The following is a 14,110-nucleotide window of genomic DNA, read 5'->3' as shown; positions in this document are numbered from 1 at the left end:
CTCGTCCGTCCTGTGAAGGCAGCCTTTTGCTAATGCTTTCTTACCTACTCTCTTCCATTTTATGGCCTTGGTTGGTTAATTAAGTATGTGTGTACATTAATCTTTATTTTATATACCTAACTTTGGCAACACGATGGTGTCCATGGGTTAATTCCCTGCCGTACCCTATCTGCCCACTGGGGTATGAGTCTCCCTACCTCTAGAGGCCCTATCTCGTATTGTGGGTGCAGTACCACCCCTGACCACTATGTGTCTCCCTTCTATTCTGTACCTTTAGGCACTCTTGTCTGATCTTTCCTATTTCCTGTCTTGTCCTTCCTGTCCACGAGGATTAGCTGGAGGCTAGCCCTCCTGACTTAATGCTATCTGTCTCTTCGCTCCTGTCTTATCAGCTAAGAAGTGCGTGTGTATTATGTTTATCATATAGCGCATCAACAGAACATTCACAAAATGCTTATTGGTTTATAATGATATAGAATAGTTCCCCAGCGGAACTTTTATTCCTTTTAATTCCATCTCTTCAGCTTCAGATTCACATCGTTTTAATGTTTTAATAATGTAGGTAGCGTTCCCAGTTTTATCAATCTCCCCCTTGTTAATCCACGCTTTCCCTTTTTCTCGAAATAGTTAAAGAAACACATCCAAGTTCACAACAAATGACACACGCTCCAAGAGCGCGCTCGGACGCACTCACACACACACACCCTCACACACACTCTTGGCTTCCCCAAGGTTCCTGTCTGCAGCGTGTGACACAGTTCTGTCTTCTATATGATACAATTCTAATCAATCGGTCCCCGTTTTTTATAAGCTATTTCTAAACTATGGGTAGAGGCTTATTTAACTGTTGACAACAACATTTAGTTTCTCCAATCACAGACAGTCTTAAGACAAAAGGTCGTCTGCACACCTGTTGTTTATGAGGCCTCTTGTTGTCAACCGCCAAACCACCGCAGACCCTCGTCAGGGGTCTGTGAAACATCTTTACTCTTTATCTTAAACCAGGTCACTAATCTGAGTTTGGGGTCCCCTAAAGTCATATATTCAGTTATTTATCTATCAAGCTATAACACGTTAAAGCAACATACACAAGTCAGGGTGAACGTGAGTTAATGGCCATAACTCACGACAACTTCATTTCAATAAGCACACAGTTCATCAAGCACAGCTGGGATTTAAAGAAAAACACACGTTTCACAGCTTCAACATAACAGGAGCTTTTCTCACACACTCTCTAATCTTTATCATGCATTACTTATATTGCAGAATATCTTTTTATGTACCTACTACTTGAGCTCAAGATTTTAAACTCTATATACTTTATCAATTATGTTGGTTTTACCGTCATATATGTATCAATATGTTGTTTATTAAAACATCGTTTTTCCCTTTTTCCCGAGAGAAGGAGTCTGAGCACCCCAAGGTCACAGCAAGTCACACACACACATACACAGAATGATCCGCTCTGCAGCAGCTTTCCAAACAAGCAGAAATGTGATTTTTACACGTATCCTTTGAAGCCAGGAGAAAAGTTGCAATAACCAATACTATGAACTCAGGCGAGAAGCTTCTACTGTATCACAAGGATACAGCGCTCGTCCGCTAGGATTTGATAACACCAGTTCACAAATATTGTTTTATTTCTCCTTCACTTCATAGTACCCTCGTCAATGAATTTCCCGTTTTACCCCTCTTCAATGCCCCACAGAGACGTAGTCTGGCCGAGAACCTTCTTCCGAGGAATTCTCAGGGCACTTACGTGTCCCGATACGCTCGGTGTTCAGGTCTCGTTAAAATCGCCACGAGCTACAGCAAACCCCCCACACAGTTTATTGAAAACAAAAAATCTCTCCCTGTGTCCATCGCATCTCGCATAATACACACTAGATAAACTGTATCCCCTAATTTCCCTATCACTAGGTGACTACATCCAGTGGCGTACAACGCATTAAACGGAATTATTCACGTTTTAACACGGACTGACCCTAATTCATCACCACACTGCCTCTTTTAACACAGACGACAGGACCATGTACTTCCAGTGGAACCCTCAACACATGAAATAAAGAACATGGATTTCTAATCTACACTGACTCACCCAGCAGTCAGGACCAGCGGTTCAGTTTATTCCAGTGGAACCCTCAACACATGAAATGAAGAACATGGATTTCTAATCTACACTGACTCACCCAGTAGTCAGGACCAGCGGTTCAGTTTATTCCAGTGGAACCCTCAACACATGGAATAAAGAACATGGATTTCTAATCTACACTGACTCACCCAGTAGTCAGGACCAGCGGTTCAGTTTATTCCAGTGGAACCCTCAACACATGAAATAAAGAACATGGATTTCTACCGACTAAGAGCCGACCTCAGTATCTCCGAAGAGCGTCCCTTAGTCTTCCGAAACTCTATTAATTTACCTAAAGGCCCTAGTCTTCAAATTCCCTACTGTTAACACAACTACAGCTCTAGATTCCCTAACTATACCCTATCAATGGACACTCCCTATATCCCTAACAGTGTGATTATGTGTTTATACTTTACATGTGACCAGTTACAATTTCTAACTGTCTATATTTTTAATTTATGGGTAGAGGCTTATCCGCCGTTGACAACCTAATTTAGTGTACTCAATACAGACATTTTATTAAAAAGGTTGTCTTTACCTGTTGTTTATGAGGATCCTTTGGTTGTCAACCGCCGAACAGCCGCCGACCCTTGGTCGGGAGTCCGGGAAACGGACGTCACCGCTCTGGTCAAAAGCTCTTTGTTACCGTCCAGGTCAGCCAACCAACGTTCGGGGTCACCAAATTGTAACGTAATTCAGAATTGAACCGCCTGGAAGAGCTTATACAATAATACGAGTCTGCTATAGTTCTCTCAATTTAGGGAGACGTTTATTCACTGATCAAAAGCAAAGTACAAACCACGGGGAGCTCTCCTCAACATGCAAGTCGAGGCCCGAAAACCACACCTTCTTTAGCACATTAAGATTCCATCTTTTATACCCAGATCTCGTCACAGGTGCATATCCCATCCCTCGTACCCCCGGGTGGGGGCTGTCTGTTGGCCGTGCGCCCCTCTTGGTATGTGTAAATACTGATAACAAGTGTGAATGTTGAATACGGTCAGGCGTGTAGCTGCCCTTGAGCTGCAGACACAATATCTCTCTCTCCTCACAGGCAAAGTGCCGTCTCTTCTGATGCTTTGCCGGAACCTAGACATTACGGTCCCTTCAATAAATCAGATTAATATTAACAGTCTGTGTGTGTGTGTGTGATTTTTGAACACCGAATTTATTGCATTTGTAATCAGGTTGCGCAACAACAACATCTGCACTAACTCACCCGCCTACCCGGATAATGTATTTTTGTACTTCTGTGCTGTAATGTATTTAAAACGTTGATATAGTTTTGTGAGATATGTATCAATTTGTTCTTGTGTATCTTAAGAACAGAAGAAAGACAAAAGAATGTATCTTTAAAACAAGAAGACGGAGATTAAAAGTAATGAAATATATTGCTTGACAAGATATTGTTCTATATTGAGAGATTCCTTCTATTTTTCATGGTTTGAATAAAGTGTTTATTGTGAAGTCTGGTTTCTGTAATGGGGATGAAGAAGAGGAAACTTCACAGGAGAGTATTCAGGTTTCATCATGGAGACACTTTTCATTCAGGGGCATTCATACACAGTAGACACAGCAGGGAGCAACTCGGGGTTAAGTGTCTTGCTCAAGGACACGTCGACTAGGGCGGGGACTGAACCGCCAACCCCCTGATTGGAAGATGGACCTGATAACCACTGACACACGGGCAAACAGGCGAACTACACAGGCAACACGTGATGAACCGGAGCATCAAACAATAAAAAACATAAAACAATAACAAACATATAATCATAAAACAATAATAAACAAAACAATAACAAACGTAAAACAATACAAAATAATAAAACAAAACAATAATAAACATAAAACAACAAATATATAATAGAACAATAAAAAACATTAAACCATAACAAATATAAAACAATAACAAACGTAAAACAATAACCAATTAAAAATAATAAAACAATAAACAAGACAATAACAAACATAAAACAATAACAAACATCAAATAATAATAAAAACAAACGTAAAACTATAACAAATATAAAACAAGAAAACAATAATAAATATAAAACAATAACGAACATCAAACAACAACAAACATAAAACTAGAACGGGCACTCGGTAGAGCGCATACCTTCACATATCACAACATTGGGCATTGAATTATGAACATTTTGGCATTAGTTGCATGCCAATTGGATATAAATTGACCGTATGGTAAAAAGAAGATTTTGACCTATCCATGACCTTGACCTTGTCCTTTGACCCGATTCATCCCAAAATCTTATCAAATGGTTCCCGGATAATAACCAATCATCCCACCAAATTTCATGCGATTCGGTTAAAAACTTTTTTTGTTTTCCGAATAACACGCATACAAATAAATAAATAAATACATGGCGATCAAAACATAACCAGTCGCATTTTCAATGCGAAGGTAACAACAACAAACAGTCACTGTGATCATTGGATATTCTCTTTGGGTGTAATTGCGTGTTGCAGCCACAAGGAGACAGAGAAGCACCACTGATGGAGCTCCATACCTTCTTCCGGAGCCTGAAAGGCCTCTGAGCTTTCCCCACAGGAGGACATGATGGTGCAGAGGAGCTCCTGGCCTCAGTGAGAGGGAGAATTAAAAAGCCCGGAGGTGTGATGCCGTGCTCGGAGTAGATATCGTCACTTTCCTTAAATAACGGCCTCATTTTGCCTAATTCATGTCCTCGTGATACTGACCACCTCTGGTAACATCGCCTCTACATCCTCAGCTGAACACATCATGTGATTCTTCCCCTGTAGTATTAATATATCACAATATCATATACATCAGTATCAAGTTTCTTGTGTTTTTTTTAATTTAAATGTTCCTCTTTCAAGTCTGTTGAATATTTCTGGTAAAAATATATATACTTTTGTTCAAAGCCATGAACTTTTACCGTGATATTTACACCGGAGAAGCTTCAAATGCCATTAAGGGAAGAAATGAACTGAAATCTTCACACAAAAATAACATTTCTTTGGGGTAAAAACAGTTTTTTGTAGTCGTAAATAATCCATAATTGTCTGTGAAGCATCTGAAATGTGATCCAGCTGCATGAATAATTGTCGCAATGCATGACACACAATACACGTGGTCTTCTTTTAAAAGATGACAATTAAAACAAATGCCGATAAATGGAAACTACAGCCGCCATGCGCATAACTTAATGACATAACTGTAGATGTGTCTCCATCTCCATCGTCTTCATCCCTAGATCACATGTAGCCTTCTGACTGCTGCTCAACAGGATGATCTATCTCGGGATGTTGTCGTCATCTGGAAGCGATTGAATCCCATCTGTGTGGAGAGAAAACAACCGAGGAGGAAAGAGGACAACGTCTGGAAGAGGAGTAGAAAGGAAACGGTGATCCCCAGCTGAGCTCCGGTGAATCAGAGGTCAGAGGTCACAGGTCACGCTCTCAACCAGAAGCTTTTGCATGGTTTCGCATACATATGCACGTGAAATGTTTTTTTCCCTATGTTTTGGGAGTTGTTACTGATCCGATGTCAGGTCAAAGGTCAGGGATGTCTTATGTGTACAGATTGAAAAGCCCTCTGAGGCCAAATTTGTAATTTGTTATATTGAGCTATACAGCCAGAAGGGCCCTGACTCTGGAGGAACCAGGGACCACCCAGACCACCATCTCTCTAGCCCAACAACATGAACTCTTCTGGGCATGACAACTGACTGAAAGACCCAGCCTCTAACCCTAAGCCTAACGCTAACGCTAAAGACCCAGCCTCTAACCCAGACATGGGCAAACTACGGGCCACATCCGCCCGTTAGGCTTTTTAATCCGGCCCGCCGAACTTGTCCAAATCGCAACTTTGTTTACTTCCGGTGTGCGTTGGCGCGGAAAGTACTCGTCACACAAAACCCTTCACCATGATTTGTCAATCAGTTTGTCTGTCAACATTTTTCGAAAAAAACAACCAATGAACACTCAGTAAATCACAAGGGACCCGCCACCACACAGGCGAGACTCATTTAGAAACAGCTGCAGTGATTTTGGCGAGCAGCGCGGAGCCTGGAGGGGCTGCAGAGCCACGAGGAGGAACATGCAGCCAGAAGAGAGCCACTGGGACCGGGTAAGAGTCTTTACCACACGTTACGTGTCACGGTGTCCGTCCCGGTGTCCGTAACGTGCGCGCGGTGCTGACTAGTCTTGTATTTTACAGAGAGGATTCACCAGCGCCTGCAGCTCAGCCTGCAGCTCCACCTGCCCGGCCAGCAGAGAGGACTCGTGACACGATGACATGATGTTATTATAGTGAAGCCATAATGTAAATAGTCTGTCAATAGTTGTGTTCTGTTTTCTATTTCACAACATGTATATAATGTGGATTTTTTTTTTTAATGTACAATACATATTTATAAAAAAAATAATGTAATGGTCATTTTTTATTTGCACACACCCCATGAAACTTTATCTGCAATATGAAGTCATTTCTCAGTCCCATCTTTATCATTTTGGTGAATGTGTGACAGACCACATAATTTTTGCAAAAAAACGTTAATACAAAATTTGGTTTTCCTCATTTATTTAATTCAATTCAGTTTTTTTGTAATTACAAATTTGTCTCGGAGTGCTTCACAATCTGTACATATAGACATCCCTGACCTTTGACCTCACATCGGATCAGGAAAAACTCCCAAATAACCCTTCAGGAGAGAACAGAGGAGGATCCCTCTCCAGGATGGACAGATGCATTTACATGTAGCTAGCATTGTATTCAGATATTTCACTGCTTTTGTGAACCTATGACCTTTGGTAAACCAATTTCAAACACCAAAACAGTTTGTCTACATGAGTAAAGGTGTGTTTTCAGAAGAGATATGAATAATTTTTAAAAATCGAACTTCAATTGTCAGCTTTAGGGTCATATTTTCTCGAGTAAAGCGCTGTCAGTCTGTTTGTGACGGGTTCATACACATGCTGACCATGTGACGCCGCACATCGCCCTCACTTTAAAGACCCTTTTCTAGTTTCTGCTGCAGGCAGGATATTTAATACAGTCTATCTCTCAGGACAATCCGTCCATTATTTTGCGGGGTTTAAAACAATTAGAAATTATTGAGCTTGAGTATGTCGTTGGGTAATAATTTGTTTTGAATGTTGAAAGTGATTCCATTGATCTCTTTCCAGTAAATGATTTTACTTTAACTTTGCACCTTAAACCTCAAATCCTCTGAGTGGGCCAATATTATATTATGTCCCACTTTGTCTCTTTTACCTTACATTACTCTATTGTGTCGTCGTGTCAGATTTTCCTCCCTGGATTGATGCTCACAAATCCTAATTAAATGTTATTACCTGCGCATTGAAAATGCAGAAGGTAATGTTTTGATCGCCGTGTATTTATTTGTATGTGTGCGTGTTATTCGCATAACTCAAAAAGTATTAAACCGAATCGCATGAAATTTGGTGGGATGATTGGTTATTATCCGGGGACCATTTGATTAGATTTTGGGATCGATCGGGTCAAAGGTCAATGTCAAGGTCATGAAAAGGTCAATTTCTTCTTTTTACCAATTGTTATCCAATTGGCATGCAACTAATGCCAAAATGTGGCTGCGGCGAAGGTATGCGCTCTACTGAGTGCCCGTTCTAGTTTCATCTGCTTCAATAAAGTTCAACTCAGTGAGCTCATACTCTCCTTTTGGGGGGGCAAAGGCTTCTTTGTCCATACTTCACCATGAAATGAAAACTATAATGTGAATCACTCTAGAACATGCTTACCGTCTCCCAATAGTACAAGATTCTTGCTTTTGTGTGTGTTTTCAATATCTTTTTACCCCTTAATTCATTCCTGTTATTCTCATTTCAGTCAGAAGCCAACACCCAGGGATAAATAGGTCCTGATCTGCGGTTCCTTCACACCACACTGAGGCCGGTGGTGTTTTCCCTTCTAACTATTTTGAATGTTTTTCTGTCCTGACGTTGAGGGGCACTCGGGGTGATTAGTGTTACTGCGCGGCTGCAGTCTGCGGCTCATTAAAACCATTATCCATAGCCTGATTGGATGGCTCACAGAACCACGACGCTCTGAAGAAGCAGTTATGTGTTTTCGCTGAATCGGCCCAAAGTGTCCATGTGTTTCTTGGTCGCGTGTACATGAAGAGTTCACGTGCATCTTTGTGCTGTGTTGTGGTGTCATTGATACCTTTACTACCGACTGAATATTGATTATTACTTGACGGCAACAAGAAACATCTTTCACATGCTTATATTTTTCTAGAAATTTATTTTAAAATGTTGTTATTTTTCCAAGAGCACTAATATAATCAGTTGTATTCTAATTGACACTTTTTTTGTACACAGTTTTTCATAAATTTTTGGAAATTACCGTTTGCTTATTATCTTCTGAGAGTTAGATGTCACGAAGAAGAGCACTTCTATTTGGAAGCAACCAGCAGCTAGCTTAGCTTAGCACACAGGCTGCAAGCAGGGGGAACAATTAGCTTTAAGAAATATACACAAGTTTCAGGGAGAGTTACATTACCTGCTAGCTTAGCTTAGCACACAGGCTGCAAGCAGGGGGAACAATTAGCATTAACAAAAATACATAGAATGTTTTAGGGAGAGTCACATTACCTGCTAGCTTAGCTTAGCATGCAGGCTTGAAGCAAAGGGAACAACTAGCTTGAAAAATATACACAACAAGTTTTAGGGAGAGTAACAGTACATGCTAGCTTAGCTTAGCGTGCAGGCTGAAAATAGGGGGAATAATTAGCGTGAACAAATATTTTAAAAAAAAGTTTGAGGGAGAGTACCTGCTAGAATCATTATGTGTAGGCTACTGCTTGCTTTTTCCCCACTAAGCTAAGCTAATTAGCTGCTGTCTCATGATTCATATTTACTGTATAGATATGAGAGAGTTTTCAAATCTTCACATCTAACACTCATCAAATTCTTTCTTCGTCCGCGTTCCTCCATCATCCTCCAGCCACGTCTTGGAAGCAGGAAACCATTCCCACTGTTTTAACTGGGCTTTTTACAGCCGGCCCAGATGTGTTTTACGTGCAATCCAAAATACACGCAAGCACCCACATGTGGAAATAAAAAACACAGAGTCAGTCAGAATGGAACGCAGGTTGAAGCCGTCGTATTTTTGCATCATCGGTATATAAACCGGTTACAATGCGCCGCTCTACCTGAGCATCAGCGGGTCTTCGTGGCGCCTCGTGGTTGTAAAATAGAACAAAACTGGCGTCTTGACGACAGCCACAAACACTCCAACGCGCTGCTTCCATCAGCAAAGACAAAACCACTGTCTCCTGGACATGAAAACCAGCAGAGCTGCTCTAGTGGCTCTGGAGGCCGAGGGATTCATTGCATGGACTTGTGAAGAGAAGGGGCTACGTGCAAACTTGTATTTGTCAATATAATTAACATGCATGTGTTTGTATTTCAGCGTCATTTGGTGTCACTTGTCAATCAACTCACGAGAGGTCACCATATAAAAGAGGACAAGGGCATTCAAGTTCATTCAATGTGCACCTTTAGGTATTTCTTTTGGATCTAGCATCTTTCTGATGGTCAGTTTTTTGAGGCATCTTCTGGTTTTCGTTGTTCCACGTCGTGCGTTTCTTGTCTTTTGTATCAATTGGGTTTCTGTCACGACTCAAAAACAGGACCCAAGAGCACGACTCCAAAATTCAGGGCAATCAAAAGGGTTTATTTGAACATAGGAAGTCCCCAAAAATTCCAAAGAAACAAAGTGCAACATAAAGTTGCTGCTGAGCAGGAAACTAAGATCGGGTTTAGAAAAACAGAAAATCATAGCCATGCTGGGAAAAAAGACAGTCAAAGTACAAAGAAATTCACAACTATGCTGGAAACTGCAAACCAGGACAAAAGACGACACTAACATGAACAACACTTACTTAGACTAGAAGGATCCGGACGAGACTCGAGACAAGACGATCTGACACCAGACACAGGCAGACACCGGCTTAAAATACATGAGGAAATGGGGAACAGGTGGACACCATCAGGGGAGGAGCAGACAATCCCACTAACGAGGAAACACCGGGGCAGGAAATAAAGTTTCTGAAACGAGAGGAAAGTTACTACAAAATAAAAGCGGACATGGAAAACAGGACTATAACCTAAAATTTAACATAACCGACGAGACATGACACTTTCCCGACTGGGGATTGATACAGTTTTCTATCTATATATCTATCTATCAATCAGAGTGGATGGATGTTTCCCATTTCCCTCAAGTGTAGCCTACATCAGCGGTGAGAGCAACATAAGTCAAAAGCAATTTGCGCATCTGTTTCCGTTCATTATGTAAACGCTTGCAGACCAGACGGAAACAATATAATCTTCCGACATCGGACGGCTGAAAGTGGACGTGGGGAAACTAACGTTCAGAAGACAAAAGAAGACAATCGCACTTTGCACTCTTTTCGATAATCCACATGTCGGCCTCCACAGCTGGGTGTCCTCGGCTTTCACCCGAGGGCGTCATCACCCCCCCGGTCCTTTCACCACTTTCTCACCCACACACCCCGCCGGCATCGCCTCAATCTGTTGACCCGACGAGTTTACGACCGGATCTGAAGACTGATTTATAATCCTAGCCCAGTCAGAATTCAGACAAGACAAAGAGGACCCGAGGTCGTTGTTGGATTACACACGGCTGAAACTATGGATTCATGCATGGGCACAAACTAAACACACACGTGGGATGATGACAGCTGATTTGAGAAGCACTTAACAATCAAACATCACAGTGGGGATGAATCCTTTTGATCTGAGCCTCCACCAAGGTGCAGTGACGACCCAGTCGATAGATACCTGAAACCAACAATTTGTATATGTATCATATTATTTGTCTATCCCCGACTGTTAAGTATCCAAAAGGCTTCTCAGGAACTTAATCGTTGAGGTGATAATGACAACTTTAAATGTGTGTGTGTGTGTGTGTGTGTGTGTTGACGTAGGCTACATGTACATGCAGTACATGTAGCCTACACTAAATGAGGGGCTACTTGTGGTCCCTGGAGTCTTACAAAGTAGGATGGGAGCCAGAGCCTTCAGTTATCAAGCTCCTCCTCTTTTATGGAACCAGTTTCCACCTTCAGACACAGTCACCTCATTTAGACGGAAGACTTTCCTCTTGAGAGTCTGATAGTGAGACCTGAACCAGGTTCACCTGGTCCAGACCTAGAGATGCTGCTATAGGCTGAGAGGCTGAGGGGGACGTCTAGGATACACTGAGCACCTCTCTCCTCTCCTCTCTCCTTATGGACGTTTTAGGATACACTGAGCACCTCTCTCCTCTTCTCTCTCCTTATGGATGTTTTAGGATACACTGAGCACCTATCTCCTCTTCTCTCTCCTTATGGATGTTTTAGGATACACTGAGCACCTCTCTCCTCTCCTCTCTCCTTATGGACGTTTTAGGATACACTGAGCACCTATCTCCTCTTCTCTCTCCTTATGGATGTCTTAGGATACACTGAGCACCTATCTCCTCTTCTCTCTCTCCTTATGGATGTTTTAGGATACACTGAGCACCTATCTCCTCTTCTCTCTCCTTATGGATGTTTTAGGATACACTGAGCACCTATCTCCTCTCCTCTCTCCTTATGGACGTTTTAGGATACACTGAGCACCTCTCTCTTCTTCTCTCTCCGTATGGATGTTTTAGGATACACTGAGCACCTCTCTCCTCTTCTCTCTCCGTATGGATGTTTTAGGATACACTGAGCACCTCTCTCCTCTTCTCTCTCCGTATGGATGTTTTAGGATACACTGAGCACCTCTCTCCTCTCCTCTCTCCTTATGGATGTTTTAGGATACACTGAGCACCTATCTCCTCTCCTCTCTCCTTATGGACGTTTTAGGATACACTGAGCACCTCTCTCCTCTTCTCTCTCTCCTTATGGATGTTTTAGGATACACTGAGCACCTCTCTCCTCTCCTCTCTCCTTATGGATGTTTTAGGATACACTGAGCACCTATCTCCTCTTCTCTCTCCTTATGGACGTTTTAGGATACACTGAGCACCTCTCTCCTCTTCTCTCTCCGTATGGATGTTTTAGGATACACTGAGCACCTCTCTCCTCTTCTCTCTCTCCTTATGGATGTTTTAGGATACACTGAGCACCTATCTCCTCTTCTCTCTCTCCTTATGGATGTTTTAGGATACACTGAGCACCTCTCTCCTCTTCTCTCTCCTTATGGATGTTTTAGGATACACTGAGCACCTATCTCCTCTTCTCTATCCTTATGGGTGTTTTAGGATACACTGAGCACCTCTCTCCTCTTCTTTCTCCTTATGGACGTTTTAGGATACACTGAGCACCTCTCTCCTCTTCTCTCTCCTTATGGATGGTTTAGGATACACTGAGCACCTATCTCCTCTTCTCTCTCCTTATGGATGTTTTAGGATACACTGAGCACCTCTCTCCTCTTCTCTCTCTCCTTATGGATGTTTTAGGATACACTGAGCACCTATCTCCTCTTCTCTCTCCTTATGGATGTTTTAGGATACACTGAGCACCTCTCTCTTCTCTCTCCTTATGGATGTTTTAGGATACACTGAGCACCTATCTCCTCTTCTCTCTCCTTTTGGACGTTTTAGGATACACTGAGCACCTCTCTCCTCTTCTCTCTCTCCTTATGGATGTTTTAGGATACACTGAGCACCTATCTCCTCTTCTCTCTCCTTATGGACGTTTTAGGATACACTGAGCACCTCTCTCCTCTTCTCTCTCCGTATGGATGTTTTAGGATACACTGAGCACCTCTCTCTTCTTCTCTCTCCGTATGGATGTTTTAGGATACACTGAGCACCTCTCTCCTCTTCTCTCTCCGTATGGATGTTTTAGGATACACTGAGCACCTCTCTCCTCTTCTCTCTCCTTATGGATGTTTTAGGATACACTGAGCACCTCTCTCCTCTCTCTCTCCGTATGGATGTTTTAGGATACACTGAGCTCCTCTCCTCTCCTCTCTCCTTATGGACGTTTTAGGATACACTGAGCACCTCTCTCCTCTTCTCTCTCTCCTTATGGATGTTTTAGGATACACTGAGCACCTCTCTCCTCTCCTCTCTCCTTATGGATGTTTTAGGATACACTGAGCACCTCTCTCTTCTCTCTCCTTATGGACGTTTTAGGATACACTGAGCACCTCTCTCCTCTTCTCTCTCCTTATGGATGTTTTAGGATACACTGAGCACCTATCTCCTCTTCTCTCTCCTTATGGATGTTTTAGGATACACTGAGCACCTCTCTCCTCTTCTCTCTCCTTATGGATGTTTTAGGATACACTGAGCACCTCTCTCTTCTCTCTCTCCTTATGGATGTTTTAGGATACACTGAGCACCTATCTCCTCTTCTCTCTCCTTATGGATGTTTTAGGATACACTGAGCACCTCTCTCCTCTTCTCTCTCCTTATGGATGTTTTAGGATACACTGAGCACCTATCTCCTCTTCTCTCTCCTTATGGATGTTTTAGGATACACTGAGCACCTCTCCTCTTCTCTCTCCTTATGGATGTTTTAGGATACACTGAGCACCTCTCTCCTCTTCTCTCTCCTTATGGATGTTTTAGGATACACTGAGCACCTCTCTCCTCTTCTCTCTCCTTATGGATGTTTTAGGATACACTGAGCACCTCTCTCCTCTCTCCTTATGGATGTTTTAGGATACACTGAGCACCTCTCTCCTCTTCTCTCTCCTTATGGATGTTTTAGGATACACTGAGCACCTCTCTCCTCTTCTCTCTCCTTATGGATGTTTTAGGATACACTGAGCACCTCTCTCCTCTTCTCTCTCCTTATGGATGTTTTAGGATACACTGAGCACCTCTCTCCTCTTCTCTCTCCTTATGGATGTTTTAGGATACACTGAGCACCTCTCTCCTCTTCTCTCTCCTTATGGATGTTTTAGGATACACTGAGCACCTATCTCCTCTTCTCTCTCCTTATGGAT

At 42.3% G+C, this 14,110-nt stretch overlaps 1 long non-coding RNA gene across 1 annotated transcript; it reads left to right on the top strand.

Moving 5' to 3' along the window:
• Positions 1 to 6,136: 6,136 nt before the first annotated feature.
• Positions 6,137 to 6,540, top strand: LOC130193622 (uncharacterized). The gene is made up of 2 exons (XR_008831677.1): positions 6,137 to 6,242; positions 6,333 to 6,540. It is a non-coding gene; the product is annotated as an uncharacterized LOC130193622 (long non-coding RNA).
• The last annotated feature ends 7,570 nt before the right edge of the window (positions 6,541 to 14,110 follow it).

Source organism: Pseudoliparis swirei, chromosome 5 (assembly GCF_029220125.1).
Source record: "Pseudoliparis swirei isolate HS2019 ecotype Mariana Trench chromosome 5, NWPU_hadal_v1, whole genome shotgun sequence".
Lineage (NCBI taxonomy): Eukaryota > Metazoa > Chordata > Actinopteri > Perciformes > Liparidae > Pseudoliparis > Pseudoliparis swirei.
This window is presented reverse-complemented; position numbering and strand designations above follow the sequence as displayed.